A 14,057-nucleotide genomic window follows, 5' to 3' on the forward strand; every position below is an offset into this window, starting at 1 on the left:
GACATAGGAGCAATATTATTCCATTTGGCCCATCGAATCTGCTCTCCTATTCCATCATGGCTGATCCATCATCCCTCTTGACCGCATTCTCCTGTCTTCTCCCCATACCTTTGACGGCACGACTAATCAAGGATCTATCAACCTCTGCTTTAATCATACCCTATGACTTAGCCTGCACAGCCCAATTCCATAGATTCACCACCCTCTGGCTAAAGAAATTTTTCCTCATCTGTTCTTAATGGACTTCACTCAACTCAGAGGCTGAAGGCAGAAGAAATAGAACTATTACTTCTGCCTGCATGTGACACATATCCCTCCATTCTCTCTGTGTTCTTGTACCCATCTAAGAGCCTCAGGAGTGCCTCTATCATTTTTGTCCCCACTACCACCCCTGGCAGCCCATTCCAGGCACCCACGCCCTGTGTAAAATACTTACCAGGGACATCCCTTTTGACCTTACCCCCTCACCTTAAATGCACGACCTTCAGTATTAGACATTTTGACCTGATAAAAATATACTGGCTGTCTACCTCCAATGGCTTTATAAGCTTCTATTAAGTCTCCCCTCAGACTCAGCTGCTCCAGGGAAAGCAAGCCATGTTTTTCCATTATCTTCATCTTAGAGATAACACCCTCTAATCACTGTTCCTTCTAAGCTGTGCAGGATCGCGGCCGCACAGTAACTGAAATACTCCCATGCACGTAGCCCTTGTTGCCATGCAGCTGGAATCTTTTTAACATTTAAAGTGCAGCACAGTTTTCAGGCTGTGTAAAGATTTCCTGATCAGAGCAATGCTTGGTCCACACAGCTGTAAAAAGTATTAGAGGGGATATTGCCTCTAATCTAGGTGGCATTTGTTTGAGGCAATTTACCTACCGTATTTAATAACAGTGTATAAAGGACAATAGAGCTGATAAAGGGGCTCTGCATTCTGGGTTTATTCAATAACCTTAGAATGTATTTTATATAATACATTTAGGTTGTAAAATGTCCTAATACCATTTCACAGGAATGCTGAAAAAAAATGACATTGTTGTGCCCTAGATTTATAGCAGAATGTCTAAAAAAAAAAGCACCATCACCCCAGCCGGGGATGTACGCTGCCCACAGCAGCTCAATGGAGTCATCTGTCCTGGGCCAGTCTTTCACATTGTTTCCACATGTAGTCCATCTTCTCGGTGTATCCTTACTGTCCAAGGGATGAATTCTTTAGAGCTTCTGCTGGTGTCGCTGTGGCTCTGGGTTTATACAGGATGGAGTTGCTAGCCCTATGTCCAACCCTCCTCCTTTCACATCCAGGCTTGGGACCATCCATGGCAAAATTAATGTCCAAAACTTCAGTCAAAGAGGGAGATTTTTGATTTTGTGGTCTGAATAGTCTCGAGCCTGATGGCATGGATATCGATTTCTCCTTCCAGTAAAAAAATCCCTCCCCCTCTCCTCTTCTTCTATTCCCCACTCTGGCTCCTTACCTCTTCTCACCTGCCTATCACCTCCCTCTGGGTCCCTTCCTCCTTCTAGTTCCGTCTGAGATTTCAAAGATATATGGGTGAGTAGGTTAATTGGTCACATGGGTATAAATGGGCGGCCCAGGCTCGTTAGGCCAGAGGAGTCTGGAGTTTAGAAGAATTCAGGGTTATCTCATTCAAATCTATTGAATATTGAAAGTCCTAAATAGGCTGGATGTGTAGAGGATGTTTCCAGTGGTGGGAGAGTCCAGGACCAGATGATGATGATGATGACGTCGACTCAGACCTGAGAGGCCGGCGTTGGGCATTTTCATGCCTTACAAGGCGGAGTTGGAAGGGCTGTGTGGGGCGCCACTCCTCGCACAGACATTTCGCAGTATTATTTTACGAGACCGAGTTGCGAGCTCGACATCAACCCGTCGCGGATGGAGAGCGTGCACGGGGGCGGTCTGCCACTGGACTGAACAGGGGAACCTCCGTTTTCGAGCCCGGCACTGATCTCACTGCGCCACCAGCCAACCAGAGGGCATTGCCTCAGGATGCAAGGACTTCTCTTTCGAATGAAGATGAAGAAGAATTTCTTTAGCCAGAGGGTGGTGAATCTGTGGAATTCATTGGTACAGAGAGCCGTGGAGGCTAAGTCATTGGGTATATTTAAAGTGGAGGTTGATCGGTTCTTGATTAGTAAGAATCAAGTACCTATTGAGGTTTCAGCAGGAGAATGAGGTTGAGAGGGAAATAATTCAGCCATGATCAAATGATGGAGCTTTCTCAATGGGCTGAGTGGCATCATTCTGTTCCTATGTCTTATGGTCTTATCTCTCAAATGAAACAAAAAAAGGCATGGCTGTCCAGACCTGAGGAATTTTAATCAGGGATACTTAAGCGATTGAAAGAGAGGGTGTAGAGTAAGATATGGAACAACATAGGAATATTCCCTGGAAAATAATCTTCTTATCTTGATAAATTGACCACTGAGTTTCTGAGTTAGCTGTGAAATTGATAGATGAGCACTTGAGGAATAACCCAATGGTGTAATTGTTATAAAGAGTTAGAGCAATACAACACACAGGTACAGAGCACTTGGCCCATCCAGTCTATGCTGTTCACTGTACCCACCCAGCTAGTCACATTTTCTTGCATGTGGCCTGTATCACTTTTATAGTCTATAATAATGAAGTCGATGGCAAAACCAAAGTAAATTTATTATATTACCTTGAGGTTCATTTTCTTGTGGACATTCACAGGAAAATAGAGAAATGCAATAGAATTTATGTAAAACTATACATAAACAAAGACCAGCAAACCACAAATGTGCAAACGAAGGCAATTTGTGCAAATAAAATTAAATAAGTAATATAGAGAACACGAGTTGTGAAGAGTCCTTGAACGTGAGTGTGTAGATCATAGAATCAGTTCAGTGCAGTGGTGAGTGAAGTTATCCACAGCAGTTCAGGGGTCCGATGGTTGGAGGGTAATAACTAACTGTTCCTGAACCTAAGGCTCCTGTCCCTCCTGCCCCTATACTATCAGCAAGAAGAGACCATGGCCTGGATGATGAGAGAACTTGACGTTGGATGTGGCTTTCTTGTAGTAGTGCATGCACACTTCCAATCAAACCTTTTACAAGTTCCCACTGCGCCAAGAGGAAGTCTAAGGGCACACAAGTCTGAACAGCTCTCGCAGTGACTCTCTGCAGCCTGAGACCGGTCTCCTCGATCAGGCTGGGTTTATCGGTGGTTGATTCTGTCTTACAAGCTACAACAACACTAAGCTGGCTGCAGGGAAGGAGTCTCTGGGATTTTCCTACCCAGGAGATGGCAAGTCAAATTTCTGAGAACTAGTATGTCACCAAAGTCTCTCGCAAGTTTCTATCGATGTACTGTGGAGAGCATTCTAACTGGTTGCATCACCGTCTGGTATTGTGGGGGTGGGGTGGGTGGGGGGGGGGGAGCTACAGCACAGGATAAAAAGCAGCAGAAAGTTGTAAACTCCGCTAGCTCCATCATGGGCACTAGTCTCCCCAGCATCTTTAGAAGGCAGTGCCTCAGAAAGGCGGCACTCATCATTAAGGACCCTCATCACCATGGACATGCCCTCTTCTCATTGTCACCATCAAGGAGCAGGTACAGGAGTCTGAAGACACACACTCAATGTTTCACAAACAGTTTCTTCCCCTTTGCCATCAGATTTCTGAATGGACGATGAATCCATGAACCTCAGTTTTTTCCCCTCCCTTTGTGCACTACTTGGTTAACTTATATACTGTATACTTCTCAGTGTAATGTGTAGTTTTTATTACAATGTATTGCAATGCACTGCTGCAACATAGCCACACATTTCATGACATATGCCAGTGATATTTTGAGGTTCATAGAACCATACAGCTCAAAAATGGACGTTCCTGGTGACTGTAATACTTAATGATGCTAATCCCATTTGACTCCAATAGGCCCATATCTCACCATGCCTCTCCTCTGCAAATATCTGCCAAAACACCTTTTAAATATCATAATTGTATCTGACTGCCCCCACATCCTCTGACAGTGCATTCCAGAGATTCACCATGCTCCATGTAAAACAACTTACCACTTGGTCTCTTTACAATCTCCCTCCCTCACCTTATAAAACCTGAAGACATAGGAGCAGAATGGAGGCATTCGGTCCATTTAGTCGACTCATTTCATCACAGCTGATTTATTTTCCCTCTCAATCGTATTCTCCTGTCTTCTTCCACAGCCTTTGATGCCCTTAGTAATGGAGAATTTATCAACCCCCGTTTTAAATATACCCAATGGCTTGGCCTTCACAGCCGTTTGAGGCAATGAATTCTACAGGTTCACTATCCTCTGGCTAAAGAAATTCCTCTTCATCTCCATTCTAAAGGGACATTTTATTCTGAGGCTGTGTCCTCTGGATCCAGACTCGCCCACTCATGGAAACATCCTTTCTAATTCCTCTCTATCTAGGCCTTTCATTTTTCAATAGTTTTCAATTAGATCCACTTCCCTCCCCCCCCCCCCCCCCCCCGCCATTGCAGAGGAGGTTTAACAAGATAGACTTGGACTAAGGTCAATCTTGTCAAGGTAGACCAAGTGAGGCATTGACTCTAAGACCATAAGAAATAGGAGAAGATTTAGGCCATTCAGCCCATTGGTTAGCCTGTGGGAAAGATGGTTAAGGTGCAACTGAATTAATCAGCAATGAGAGGTTATAAGACTATCAGACATTGGAGCAGAATTAGGCCATTTGGTCCGTCAAGTCTGCTCTGCCATTTGAACATGGCTGATACATTTCCCTCTCAACCCCATTCTGCAGCCTTTTCCCCGTAATCTTACACACCCAGATTTACCAAGAATCTATCAACCTCCGCCTTAACTATATCTAGTGACCTGGCCTCCACAGCTGTCTGTGGCAATGAACTCCAGAGATTCACCACCCTCGGGCTAAAGCAATTCTTCCTCATCTCCACTCTAAATGGATTTCTTTCTATACTGAGGTTGTGCCCCGGGTCCTAGACCCCTTACTGTAGGAAACACCCACTCTATTTAGGCCTTCAAACATTTTCTAGGCTTCAATGAGATCACCACCCCACCCAACCATTCTTCTAAGTCCCAATGAGTACAGACCCAGAGTCATCAAACATTCCTCTGATGATTAAGCCTTTCAATCCTGGAATCATTTTTGATAACCTCCTCTGAACTACCTCCGATGTCAGAACATTTTTTTCTTGGTCAAGGGGCCCAAAACTATTCACAGTACTCCAAGAGAGGCCTCAGAAGTGTTTTATAAAGCCCCAACATTTCATCCTTTTATATTCTAAAACGAGTGATAGGATGCAACTTCTATTCATTACAAGGAGAGTTGGTAACCAGAAAAAAAGCTAATGTTATAACTGTACAACACATTGGTGAGACTGCATTTGGTAAATTGGTTTATTATTTCTTCAAGAGGACCACAACTTTGTCATAGGGTTTGGAGGCTTGTGTGCCTTAATGACCCAGAGAGCTGCATTGGGTAGAGTCAGAATCTTGTGCTTTGGCTCTTTGTTGGGTCACCAATGCCAAACAGGTCAAACAGTAGAGGTCAGAGTAAGAGTGGTAGTGGTCCACCAGACCTCCAGGTACAGGGGTTCAGCTCAGGGCTAACAACCCTGACTGGTCAAACAAAACTGCTACGGAAACAGCAATGAAGAATCCTTCGACATCTGTGTGCGATGGTATTCCTGAGTCTCCACCTGGGACTTCCATGACTGACAGTAGTGGAAACTGAGAGGAAGCTACTGCCACGATAAACGAAGCCCTGAACACCTCCTGGACCAAAAAGTGTTGGACATCAATTGGGCACGTGAGGAGAAGAGAGGCCAACTCCATCACCAAGACAGCACTTCATTGGATCTGTGATGGGCGGAGGAAACATGAGAGGCCAAAGAGAACTTGGTGCTGTCCCATACAGGCAGAAATGAGGGCCCCGAACCATACATGGGGCACCATAGGGAAGATGGCCAAGGACAGACAGAGATGGAATAATGGGCAGTAAGTAAGTATGTGAGTAAGGTTTATTGTTGTCACATGCTGAAGGAACTCAACAGGTCAAGCAGAATCTGAGGAGAGAAATGGACAGTCAATGTTTTGAGTCTAGACTCTTCATCTGGACTGGAGGATAGAGGGGAGGTAGCCAGTGTAAAGAGGTGGAGGGAGGGGAAGAGCATAAGATAACAGGTGGATCCAGGGTGGCATGGTAGTGTAGCGGTTAGGATAAGACTATTACTGCGCAAGAAACCTGGGTTCAGTTCTGCTGCCGTCTGTAAGGAATTTGTACGTTTTTCCTGTGATCATGTGGGTTTCCTCTCACAAACCAAAAACGCATTGGTTAATTGGTCACATGGGTGTAACTGGGTGGGGTGGGGCTCATTGAGCCCGAAGAGTCGTCACCACACCGCAACTCCAAATAAAAAGATATTGGCAGATAAGGGAGGGTGGAGAACAGGAGTGGTGACAGAAGCTGGGAGAGGATAGATGAGAGTGACAAAGGGCGGGAGATGGTAAATCCTGATAGGAGAAGAAGGTAGAGCATTGAATAAAGGAAGGGAGGTGGGGATCAATGGAGGAGGGAGGGGGGAAATTTGTGAGATGAGTGTGAAGGTGACAGGGGCCGGGTAACTCAGAAGAAGAGAGACAAATAGATGGGGCAGGCAGTTACTGGAAGTTATAGCAACGCTCATGCTGTTGGGTTGTAGACTATCCAGGGAGAATATGAGGTGCGCTTCCCCTGGTGTGTGTTTAACCTCATCTTGGCAGTGGAGGAGTCTGAGGGCAGATACAGTGGAAATGACGTCATAGAGCCAAAGAGCACTAGAGCACAGAAGCAGATCCTTCAGCCCATCTAGTCCACGCAAACTAGTTTCCTCCCTAGTGGTTTAACACTGGTTTTGCAAGGTAACTATCATCCTCCTGTTGTTTGAATATTCGTTTTCTTCGAATAGTAGTGTGATTACTCAAATCGAGTATGATGTTCTCCTAAAGGGGCAGTGGATTCCCTAAATGGAGAATGCCTGTGTCTGACTTTTTTTATGTGGGGGAGGCTGATACATGGGCAGCCACCACATGATCCTCAGTAGATCAGGGTCAGGGTCCAGTAGTGTGGAGTGCAAGGTGACTGTGAAACCTTCACCACTGCAACTTTCCTCTACCTTCACTGCAGTTGTGATGTGTCATCATCTTCTGCCAGCTCCAACACTGAGGTCTTGACTGAATCGCACATTGTCTGGAACCTCCCCCTTGACCTTACCTCCATGGGTGACCCCACCAGGAGTTAACCTCCAGGCAGTATTGCTCTTGGAATCTCAGGAACTCAAAGCCTCTCCACCACAACAAGGTGATGACCCATTGAAATGGAGAGGAATATTGCTCAAGGTCAAGTTCAAGTTAATGGTCATTCAAGTCTATACATGTGTACCGCCAAACGAAACAATGTTCCTCTAGACCAAGGTGCGTAACACAGTACATATAACTCTCACACAGCACAAAGTAATGTTGCCACAAATAAATTAACAAATAATAAAATATATTCCAGAAGATTGACATTAAGCATAAAGTGCATTTATGATACAAGTTAACAGTATAACGCTACTGGCGCTTCACACACGATGGGACCTGGGTGGTGGCGGGGATTTCAGTGGTTTCACAGCCTGGGGGAAGTAGCTATTTCCCTTTCTAACAGTCCTTGTCCTAATGTTACAGTACCTCCTGCTTGATGGTAGGGGCTCAAAGAGGTTGTGGGACAGATGGGAAGGATCCTTGACAATGCTAAGGGCCCTGGGTGTGCAGTGCTCTTGATAAGTATTACTGATGGGTGGAAGAGAGATATTACGACTATCATCTCAGCAGTCCACACAATCGTTTGCAGGGGTCTTACAGCTTTGCAGTTCCCATACCAGACCATGATGCAGCTGGCCATGACACCCTCAATGGTGCTCTTGTCAAGTAACACAATGTTGAATATTGCAAAGCAAAGGGATATTAAGGAAACAGAGTCATTGTGCAACACTCTGTCAGTCTTTCTCAGAGGCTCTGTTTACTTGACCGAAAAGGTGGAATATTTTCTCTACTACCTGCATTACGTGTTCACATCCCTGCTGTGGAATTGGCAGAATTTATGACTCAGAAAAGGAGGATCTGAATGAAAACTGAAGTGCAGTTATCCTTATACACAAATATCCACCCTCTTTCAGCAGCTGTCATCAAATAAGGATTAAAGTCAGGCACTCTGTTTGATCTTTGCCGTCTCTACCTAGTAACACATAGGCTAATTGTTACATTCCTTTATTAACACTAATCACATCAGTTTAATTTACAGTTTATGAATGTGAATTTATACACTCAGTAGCCACTTTATTAGTCACAGGAGGTATCCAATAAAGTGGCCATTCTCTGTGTGTTCATGGTCTTCTGCTGCTGTAGTCCATCTACTTCAAAGTTTGACATGTCCTGTGTTCAGAGATGCTCCTCTGCACACCACTGTTGTAACGCGTGGTTATTTGAGCTACTGTCACCTTCCTGTCAACTTGAACCAGTCTGGTCATCCTCCTCTGACCTTTCTCATTAACAAAATATTTTCACCCACTGAACTGCCACTGCCTGAATGTTTTTTTTTTTGTTTTTAGATTTAGATTATGAGAACACACAGTCCTCTTTTATTGTCATTTAGAAATGCATAAATGCATTAAGAAATGATACAATGTTTCTCCGGAGTGATATCACAGAAAACAGGACAAACCAAAGACTAACAGACAGAATCACATAATTTTAACATATAGTTACAGCAGTGCAAAGCAATACCATAATTTGATGAAGAACAAACCATGGGCATGGTAAAAAAAAGTCTCAAAGTCCCTGAGTTGATCGACTCCCGAGTCCCCAATAGCAGGTGGCAAAAGGGAGAAACTCCCTGCCATAACCCTCCAGGCACCGTCAACTTGCTGATGCCTTGGAAGCAGCTGACCACAGCCGACACTGAGTCCGTCCATCCGAAAACTTTGAGCCTCCGACCAGCCCCTCTGATACAGCCTCCCGAGCGCCATCCTCTGCCAAGCGCCTTTGACCTCGCCCCAGCTGCTGAAACAAGCAAAGCCGAGGATTCGGGGCCTTCTGCTCTGGAGATTCTGGTTACCACACAGTAGCAGCGGCAGTGAAGCGGGCATTTCAGAAGTTTTCCAGATGTTCCTCCGTACTCTCATGTCCGTCTCCATCAAGTCAGGATTGTGCACGGTCCCCTACTTGACAGATTACAGATATCATTCACCGGAGAGGCCGCGTGCGCTGCTGTTGCGCTGCCATCTTCTCCTCCTCCTCCATTTTCACTCCATCCACAGTAAACACTAAAGACTGTTGTGTGTGAAAATCCCAGGGTATCAGCAGTTTCTGATTTATTCAAACCACCCTGTCTGGCACCATAGAGTCATAGACCTCAACAGCACAGACACAGGCCCTTCAGCCCATCTAGACTGTGCCAAACCATTAACCTGCCTAGACCCATCAGTCTGCACCCTGATCATAACCCTTCATACCCATCCCATTCATGTACCTATCCAAATTTCTCTCATATGTTGAAATCAACCCCGCATCTACCAGTTGCGCTGGCAGCTCGTTCCATGCTCTCACCACCCTCCAAGTGAAGAAGCGTCTCTCGCATTCCCCTTAAACATTTCACCTTTCATTCTTAACTCATGACCTCTAGTTTTAGTCTCACACAATCTCAGTGGAAAAATAATCAATAATCATTCCAAGGCCAAAGTAACTTAAATCACATTTCTTCCCCATTCTGATGTTTCATCTGAACGACAACCATGTCTGCATGCATTTTTGCATTGAGTTGCTGGCACGTGGTTGGCTGATTTGGTATTTGCACTTACAAGCAAATACCTAAATAAAGTGGTTAGTGACTGTTAACTGTCTATAAATATTTATAAATGTGAGTTTACAAATGGGAATTGAAAGTTCTATAGATACTCAGTGGAGAGTATCCTGACAGGTTGCATCACAGATTCCATTATTAAGGACCTTTACTATCCAGGCCATGCTCTCTTCTCATCACTACCATCAAATAAAGATAAAGGAACCTTTGGTCCCACACGACCAGGTTCAGGAACAGTTCAACCATTGGGTTCCTGAACCAGAGCGGATAACTTCACTCACCTTACCTCTGAGCTGATCCCGCAACCTATGGACTCACTTTCAAGAACACTGCAACTCACGTTCTCAGTATTATTTATTTACTTTTTAAAATTATTTTCAGGATTTGTATTTTTTTTTGCAAGAAAATTAATCTCAAGGTAGTATATGGTGACATAAACTTACATCTTGGAATAACCTTAACTGATGTAATAACAGTAATCACAAACTTCTCAGAAATGCTACACATTCACTGATATTTTCTAGGGAAAGGTACCTGTAGGTCTTTGTTGGTCAGGACTCCATTATATCAGACACTTCGGAGGCAAATAAAGTTGAACAATAGGTGCCTGATAGAATGGAATGGAGTCAGAAGCTGGGAGATGATAGGTAGAAGGTTTGAAGATGGTGGATTCTGATAGGAGAAGAGGGTAGATTATGTATTGGAAGGAAGGTCACCTGTGGGAGAAGTGTGTGGATGATGGGTAGGAGCAGTAACATTTCTGATTATTTTCAGATTCAGATTTATTCATCAAAACATACAGTGAAATGAGATATTTGCTTTAACAACCAACACAACCTAGGGATGTGCTGGGGGCAAACTGCAAACGTCATCTCACACACACCAAATGCTGGAGGAACTCAGCAGGTTAGACAGCATCTGTGGAGAGAAAGAAACAGTCAACATTTTGGGCCCGAAGAAGGCTCTCGCCCAAAATGCCATCTGTTTATTCATTTCCATGGATGCCGATTTCCTCCAGCGTTTTGAGCGTGTTACTCTGGATCTCCAGTATCTGCAGCATCTCTTGTGTTTTCGATTCACCACTCATTCCAGCGCCAAAATATCTTGCCCACCATGTTCAGCAGAACAACAAGGAACACGATACAACAGAACAACAAAGAACACGATACAACAGAACACAGCATGCAATAAAACAACAGCAAAACGAGCCGCTTTCCTCCCTCCCACCCACTCAAACACACAGGCAAGAGGGGGCAAGATGGGGATCGGGTAGATCAGGAGGAGAGAGAAAAGGGAGTAGAGGCTGCAGCAGAAATGACATCTTGAAATTTATACTTCTGTAGAACTTTCTCCTTGTCCATTCATAAAATGCCACCCAGGTGTGAAATATCAGTGACTCAACCCTGATTCAATCTCAATTTGCACGGTAATATCTGGGGTCCTATCAGCCCTGGGGCACTGACAACCGGTGAGTCAGTGCACCAGTTTATCGCTGCAACCATGGAATCCAACAAAACAGCACAGGGTGTTGTGCTGTGAAACGGCAGTATAGCTTTCGTTTAACTCTTTGCGTAAATGTTATGTCAAAGCCGGAACGCGGCAGTCTCCACGGAGATTAGACACAGAATAAAGGTGAATAGCTTAGGACATTTTTGCTGGGAGATTCAAGACCATTTACTATCAATTCCAGTACACAAGTTTAAAGGAGAACAAACTAATTGTTACTCTGGATCCAAGGCAGCACAGAAAACACAGTAAGGTGAAGAACACAATAATAATTTAAAAACACAATAAATATAAATATATATGATTGCTTATATACACAGATTGATTGTATGCCCATAAAGTGACGCTAGGCACAGAAATATAAGGTGACTGAGGAAATGATAAAGTAGTGGTGGTTGGGGGTGTGGAGGGGTGGGTTGGTGGGTGGAGGTGTTGTTCAGCCTCACTGCTTGGGAAAAGTAACTGTTTTTGAGTCTGGTGGTCTTGGCGTGGATGTTGTGTAGCCTCCTCCCTGATGGGACGAACAGCCCATGAGCAGGGTGGGTGGGATCCTTCATGATGTTACTGGCCTTCTTCCAGTCCCTTTCCTCATATATGCCCTTGATGGTGGGTAGGCTGGTGCTGGTAATGCATGGGGCAGTTTTGACCACCCATGGTAGAGCCTTTCTGTCCACCGCAGCGCAGTTTCCATTACGTGCGGTATTACAGCTCGTTAGGATGCAGTCTATTACACTTCTGTAGAATGCCTTGAGTATGGATGTGCGAAGTCCATCTCCCTTCAGCCTCCCCAGAAAGCAGAGATGTTGGTGAGCTTTCCTGCAGAGCGGCTGTCTCATCGTTGTTCGTGATGAGTTGTGTCACCAGCCATGTTGACAATATGATTACTCGGGTGTTTGGGCGTGCAGGCATGTGCGAGCAGAGCGTACAGTAATTGACTCAGCACACAGTCGAGTACTGAGCATGATGAGGAGGGAGGGGAGATTTGATAGGTGTTCTGTATACAGAATTATGAGGGGGTGTAGATAAGATGAATGCATGCGGGCTTTTACCTCTCAAGTACTGTGTGCTGGAGTTGGGATACTGTGTCGAAGTTGTATAAAACATTGGTGAGAACAAATTTGGACGATTGTGTGCAGGGTTGGTCACTGATCTACAGGAAAGATAACTGTAAGATTGATAAAGTGCAGACAAAATTTACAAAGATGCTGTTGGGACTTGAGGACGTGAGTTACAGGGAAAGGTTGAAAAGGTTCAGACTTTATACCCTGGAGCGTGAGAGAATGAGGGGGGATTTGATAGAAGTATACAAAATTATCAGTATAGATAGGGTAAATGCAAGCCGGCTTTATTCACTGAGGCTGGTTGAGACTACAACCAGAAGAAATAGGTTAAGGTGAAAGATGAAATGTTTCAGGGAACCCTAATGGAGAATCTCACAGTTCACAGAGGGCGAACTATGAGGTTCACCTCAGAAGATGGTGTCAGTGTGGAATGAGCTGCCAGAGGAAGTTGCAGATGCCGGTTCGACTGCAACATTTGAGAGAAGTTTGGAGAAGTATTTAGCCGGAAGAGGCATGGAGCGTTATGATCCATGTGTGAGTCGATGGGACTAGGCAGAACAACACTTTGGCATTACCTAGATAAGCCAAAGGACCTGTTTCCATGCTGTAGTACTCCATGACTCTGTAAAGCCCTTGACCCACACTCACTCACTCCCAGGACAGGAAAGCACAGGTTAGGCACAGAATAAATCTCTCTTTACACTCACACAGCCCCAGGACAGGAAAGCACAGGTTAGGCACAGAATAAATCTCCCCCTACACTCACTCACTCCCAGGACAGGAAAGCACAGGTTAGGCACAGAATAAATCTCCCCCTACACTCACTCACTCCCAGGACAGGAAAGCACAGGTTAGGCACAGAATAAATCTCTCCCTACACTCACACACTCCCAGGACAGGAACAGCACAGATCAGACACAGAATAAATCTCGCCCTACACTCACACAGTCTTAGGACAGGAATAGAACAGATCAGACACAGAATAAATCTCCCCCTACACTCACTCACTCCCAGGACAGGAAAGCACAGGAAAGGCACCGAATAAATCTCCCCTTACACTCACTCACTCACTCCCAGGACAGGAAAGCACAGGTTAGGCACAGAATAAATCTCCCCCTACACTCAGTCACTTCCAGGACAGAAAAGCACAGGTTAGGCACAGAATAAATCTCTCTTTACACTCACGCAGCCCCAGGACAGGAAAGCACAGGTTAGGCACAGAATAAATCTCTCCTTACACTCACACAGCCCCAGGACAGGAAAGCACAGGTTAGGCACAGAATAAATCTCGCCCTACACTCAGTCACTCCCAGGACAGGAATAGAACAGATCACACACAGAATAAATCTCGCCCTACACTCACACACTCTTAGGACAGGAACAACACAGATCAGACACTAAATAAATTTCCCCCCGCACTCTCACACTCCCAGGACAGGGACAGGTCAGTTCAGGCACAGAATAAATCTTCCCCTACACTCTCACACTCCCAGGACAGGGACAGATCAGTTCAGACATGGAATAAATCTCCCCCACATGTCTAGATTCAGATTCAATTATTTATCACAGGTACAAGGAAACATTCAGGGAAATGTGTTGCTTGCA

At 44.9% G+C, this 14,057-nt stretch overlaps 1 protein-coding gene across 1 annotated transcript in view; it reads left to right on the forward strand.

The window, feature by feature from the left end:
• Positions 1-14,057, forward strand: part of tlx2 (T cell leukemia homeobox 2) — a 62,603-nt gene that overhangs the window by 29,817 nt on the left and 18,729 nt on the right. The window lies entirely within an intron of this gene.

The sequence above is a fragment of the Mobula birostris genome, chromosome 4 (assembly GCF_030028105.1).
Source record: "Mobula birostris isolate sMobBir1 chromosome 4, sMobBir1.hap1, whole genome shotgun sequence".
Taxonomy (NCBI): Eukaryota; Metazoa; Chordata; class Chondrichthyes; order Myliobatiformes; family Myliobatidae; genus Mobula; species Mobula birostris.